Below are 5,950 nucleotides of genomic sequence, written 5' to 3'. Positions count from 1 at the left end.
GCTTAGGCTAGACGTGAGCCGGGGACCATAGCTGGTTCACACACCGGCGCAGCGCGGGCGGCCGGGCGTGTACCGCCTGCCGCGCCCGTCCGCCGCCAGCCTCGGGGCCCGGCCCTGGCAGCCGCGTGTCGCGGATGCTCTGCAGCTGGGACCAGGCGGCCGCACCCTGGTGGCACCCAGTGCTGACTGCTCTCCACCCTGGTGGAGAGAGGCCGCGGCCCGCGGTCCGCGGCCCGCGCGCGAACGTAGGACATTGTGATAAAGACGTAGCGTCTGCGGCGACGAGAGTTCGTGGACTGCCTGTGCGCGTGTGAGATGCGTGTCTGCGCCTGGGGATAGCCTGGATTGTTTGATATGAAGTCGTTCAGGGAGTGGATGAGACGCGTGAAGTTCTTAAGCATATGCAGTGATTACCATTTATAAATGATATCAGTTAGAAGCAGTTTCGTGTGTGAGTGATGAGTGCTTCTTAATACAACTGGGACTATTTTGTTGGTGTCTGTGTGCTCTCCAATGCTAGAATAGAGTTCAATGCAAATTGTATATATTTACAGATAAAGACATGACAACCCGTCATGCCCGAACTCACCAACACTCGAAGTTATAATTCAGATATATCAGTTTATTTGAAGCTTATTTCCTGGCTGTCAATGGTACAAAAAACAATGTTGTCATACCCGAGTCCTGGAATAAGGGACATGACGTTAACATTATACATAGCGCACACTTCTTCTATATCTGGTGATCCAACCAACTGGCAATAGTTAGTCGTAGAAAGCGACCAACGGACAGTCTGAAAGCCTGCCAGCGCCCTAATGTATTTACACGCGTAGACTGCCCGATTTCATTATCAATAAATCGTTATGCCACAGTAGTGTCCAGATTTATTTTAACCGTGTGTGTGCATATTTGGCACGATACGTTACATCAAACACTGCAATATAAGGCACAGCTCTGATGCTGTACACGCCGAGCGGACACAGCTAGGCGCCCGACCGGGCTCAGACTGACCCTACTCAGACCGATCCCACGCAACACGCAGAGGCCGCCAACAGGGGCAGGATACACCCTCGCATTTCTCGCGTGACAAATATGACCTGCTGATCTGCTCATCATGATGCTGCATCATGACCTGCTCCCACAACGCATCAATTCAGAGAACCGTCGCTTGTTGCGAGCCGCTCCTTGACCCAAGGTGTTCCGCTCACTCCACCGCTGTGTGGCGTGCGGAGAGGGCAACCCAGACTTCTCCTATGACCCTCTTCCAGCGCATTGTGTGTGGAGAGAGTGGTCTAGGAACCCATCGCACACACGGTGTGTGTGTGTGTGTGGGGGGGGGGGGGGTGTGCGGGTGGTGTGTGTGGTGTGGTGTGTGTGTGGTGTGTGTGTGTGTGTGTGTGTGTGTGTGTGTGGTGTGTGTGTGTGTGTGTGTGTGCGTGTGTGCGCGTGTGTGCGTGTGTGCGTGTGCGTGTGCGTGTGTGTGTGTGTGTGTGTGTGTGTGTGTGTGTGCGTGCGTGCGTGCGTGCGTGCGGCGTGCGTGCGTGCGTGCGTGCGGTGCGTGCGTGTATGTGCGTGTTCCAAGATCCCACTGTATCTTCCTTGTCATCAGGTGCATTGCTTACCGATTGTGTGCCCTAGAATTCCACTGTACCCACCGCTTCACCAGTTGCGCGTTGTGTGTATGCCACGGGTGGTCCAGCACCCCTTTGCACCCTTCCGTCGGTGAACTGCGTGCGGCACGGGCGTTCCGAAACTCTCACGCTGTTCAGACTTTGGCACATCTGCCGCCACTAGCCGGCTATCCTCCGCCCATCCCGGCCATTCACGTGCGCCTGGGAGCGTCTCCACCGGCGCGGTGGTGCCCAATGCCGCCGTGACCTCGCGGGGCAGTCCATCTGGCTCGAGCCGGTTTAGGGCGCAGCTCGCGTAAGGCCGTCACTCCAGCGGCCCATAGAAGTGCGCCTGTGCTTAGAAGCCTGTCGTGCCTCCAGCAAGATTATGCAGAGGTCCTGTCAGTGGAAGGTAGTGCCGGGCTGCTGCCGCTGTGTATGTGCAAATTATGAGCCTGCAAACGTCTTGGTGGGCTCGAAGCAGCTGTGTTGTAGGTCTTGATGCGATTCAGCCTTGTTTATGGCCATGGAGAACGACGATGGCAGCGCTGTTGTGGGAAGCAGTTCCGGCGTATTAGATTTAGGTGGATACGAGCATGAATTATTATGCGATGAGTGATGTCCTGTTCTCCTCGGTATCCATAACTTGTCGCAGGATGATATACGATCAATTGTCTCTGTCCGTCGGGGGAATTTAAACGCATGATGAACAAAAGCTGTCCCAGCTGTCTCAGAGTTTTCTCTGAAAGCCCGCTTAAGCATATTTCGCTGCCTCCGCATACGTCACTCACGGGAAACGCGCACTTTCCATGGGCCCCACAATACTTGGAATGCCTGCTGTTGGTCATCCACTCAGCTCAACGCTGCGAACATTTTTTTTTTTACCTCCGTCCTACGCGGTAAGCTCAGAGGCCCTTTAAGGTATCAAAAACTTGAAGCAGCCCACGAAAATCGGCATTTGAGCGCTGCCGTCAAGCTACGTCAGTTGGATGGGACGCTTGTGGATGTGACTTTTGACAGGCCAGATAAGGTCACATGAGTAAAAACAGTGAGTCATAGATTCTTGCTATCTCAAGTGCTACGTTTGCTACAACAGTGCGAAAAACGGCGTTCATTATATGTTGAAGAAAGCTCCATCAGTTGGGCACCAATGTACACTGACGGGTGTGATCTGTGATGTGATGTGATGTGATGTGATGTGTCAGGCCAAAGAGGTGAAGGTTTTGTTGCATTGGTCTGTCCGGTCGTGTCACAAAAGGTCACGTAGGTGACGACAGCAGCGGTGAAATGCCTTTTAAAGCAGTTGGTAATGTCCTGTTAATGTTTATATGTAATGAACTTCAGAAGGTCACATCTTGACGCAAAGGTAAAGTTTTACCTATTTTGACTTTAGTCCACCTGGCCTTGAAAAAAAGTCATATCGCTTTGAATGGTCTTCAGAGCAATGAGGTTCAAAAAAGCTGTCCAGAAAATTTCTTTTCGGGCATTTCCTGCGAGAAAATGACGTTATGTGTCGCTTTTCAGCACGCCACCGTCATGATCTCTAAAAATATTGTATTTCATAGATCATAAGCCGTTAGGGTCATGACAGCGGGCTTAAGCATGGTCCGAAGTCATTCCGGAAAAGCCTTAAGGCTTTCCTTGCAGCACGAAGGAAAATCTATGACTGACACTGTTGAATATGTATATATATATATATATATATATATATATATATATATATGTATACATATATTGATAGATAGATTGATAGATGGCTGGCTACGCCAGCCTTGACGACAAAATAAGGCAGCATGCCAGTGACAAAAGTATCCTATTTAAGACAACCGTGGTGTTTGCTACCACAATGCAGCCTCCACCGCGTAGCTTCAGACGCACAGCCCAGGGACCCACTGTTGGCATGATGCGAGTTGTCCAGCCGGATGCGACAGGTGAGTCCAGGTCGTTCTCGTCATACCTCTCTAAAACGGCCTCCATGAGCGGGATGCATCACGACCGACCAATCAGGTGGCGTCATACAAGCGGGCCAGAACGGCGCGCCCCGAAATGAGCTCTGCCTGCGGTAGATGCCTGCTGCAGACAGGCCACCCAGAGGCGACATTCTTTTCGTCAGTGGTGCCGGGGTGTGCCAACAGTACGGATGCCACAGCTCGTTCCGAAGTTGATCCGCCCTGTGCATCGTCACATGGCTGGTTTGCAACGTCTTACAAACATTGAGTGAGCCGTGGCTAGCTAATTCCCGGGCATACGCTTGGCACCCCGGGTTATTTCACCTACCCCCTCTACAACACTAGCGGAGCCGTTCTCACTTGAGACTAACAATGCACCGTGCTGAATAAGGGCTTGTTCTCGACGCTTTGGCTGTTTCAGCCTTTCAAACTAAGCAGTGGATGAGGCTGAGGAGTTGTTGTCATGAGTGATCTCTAAGGAATGATAAAACAAAGCCCGTAACAAGCCTGCAACAAGCCGTAAGAACCGTGACAAGCCAGTGACAGTCAAAGCAGTAACCGTCCGAAGAGCAATGTGGTACACCCTGATGAACTACCAACCAGGTAAAAATGGCACGTGACAGTAGCTGATATGTACGTCCAAGTAACTACGAGTCTGCAATATCCAAAAATAGTAAGTAGTTGCTTGCAATAGATCGTAAAGTCTTGGCATATCATACAACGGATCTGCAGTTTACCTATGTGCCTAAAACCATCCTGGAAAACCATCCGCGTATTTGCAAAGATGCTGCGTAAATTGCTCGTGCTTTTTGCTATCAAAACTCTTTTCCAAGCGGCATTAACCAAGTTCCATTTAGCTGATACATACTGTCTTCGGTATAGCTTGAAGTGCATAGCTTTATCATGCTCTTGGATTCGCTGCTCTTACTAATGCACCAAACCGCGATGATTTATAGCTATAGCTTTCACAAAATATCCGAGCAAAATACAGCCCGGTCTTAAAAATGGAGCTACGCCAGCCCGCTCTTGGAAACACAAACGCCTCAACAGCTTTGCAATCGTTCCAGTTGTTGGATGCTGATGGTGACCTTGGAGACGCATTAGATGCTAGGAACTCTTAAAGCTGGCGACGCTTGGGTGCCCAGCTGTTCGTTTGCATAGCTTCTCAAGGGAAATGGTTCTTATGCACGGCGATCGTGAGATATGACTGAGCACCTTACAGGATGTGCCGATGACGAATATAATGCTTTGACCAAACCGGCCAGAGGCAGAATATGGCGGTGAGGTGAACCGGTGCCATGAAGTCAGCGCTGAGCCTCCTAAACGTGAGGGCTGTGGTTCAGGCATTAAACTCCGTGGTTAGTGCGCGCCACTTTTGGCAACCGTTTTAAAACGACGAAGTCACCAGTCTTGTTGTCATCGGAACTGAACAGCCTTATAAAACGTCCAATAGGGGAACAAACTTGAGCCTCGATCATTGCTTGAAGTCCAGGTCTAGTTCGATAGAAGCCGTGACCTGGCTCCGCGTTTTTTCTCTAAGTGGTTAACTCTGACTGCCTCGAAAAAGGATACTGATATCACGCAAAGGGAAAAAGTCACACAAGTCACCACTATCCGCCATACTTTCCTCATTCTTGCTTCATTCTGAATTATCATGATACCCAAGTTAAAAAGCCAAAACCCAGCCAGAATTATCCTCTAAATACTGCAATACTGCGATAAGGGATACGTGCTTATTCGGAAGACAAACAGGGTGTCACGATAAACTGGGTGTTGCGATGGATTCGTCGTAATTGCTCGTCCCAATGGCACCCACTCTCCAGCTTCCTACAGTCCTGAAGCGGTCACGACTCTCCGAAATGTTTCCAATCTAACCAGCAAACCAATCAGTCACCAAAAACATGGGGCATGATAAGCACGCTCTAGGATGCGTGGAGTGTAATTAATAAGTGCAAGAAATAGCCGCGAATGATCTTTTTTAAAGGAAACAATACTAGACAGCGTACTTGCATGCTTCCTCACCAATGCGCAACTAGACGGCCGGATACAGAAGCCTGACAAATGATCAAACTAACATGCTACATCAAGCTCATAGCATGCATCAGTTTCAGTTCGTGAAACCGAGAGTCTTTGAGAGAGTCTGTGATCATGATGTGACCTCGAGCCCGAACGTTAAGCTGATGTGACGTGCAAGCCTGCGTCCATTGGTTTCCTTGAGTCGGAGCCTCAAGGACTCGGTTGACTCAAGTTTTGAAGTCACCTTTCTTACATCACATGAGTCCGGGCTAGAGTCCGGTTGGCAATGACTAGGAGTTGTGAGCGTCATGAGCACGTCCGCGCAATCAGTGCAACGGCTATTCACATAGAAGGGTGAATAATTGTCATAGCATC

The sequence above is a fragment of the Pollicipes pollicipes genome, unplaced genomic scaffold, assembly GCF_011947565.3.
Source record: "Pollicipes pollicipes isolate AB1234 unplaced genomic scaffold, Ppol_2.1 Scaffold_7231;HRSCAF=8579_pilon_pilon_pilon, whole genome shotgun sequence".
In the NCBI taxonomy this organism is placed as follows: domain Eukaryota; kingdom Metazoa; phylum Arthropoda; class Thecostraca; order Pollicipedomorpha; family Pollicipedidae; genus Pollicipes; species Pollicipes pollicipes.
The sequence above is the reverse complement of the archived record's forward strand: the minus strand, read 5'-3'. Positions refer to the sequence as shown.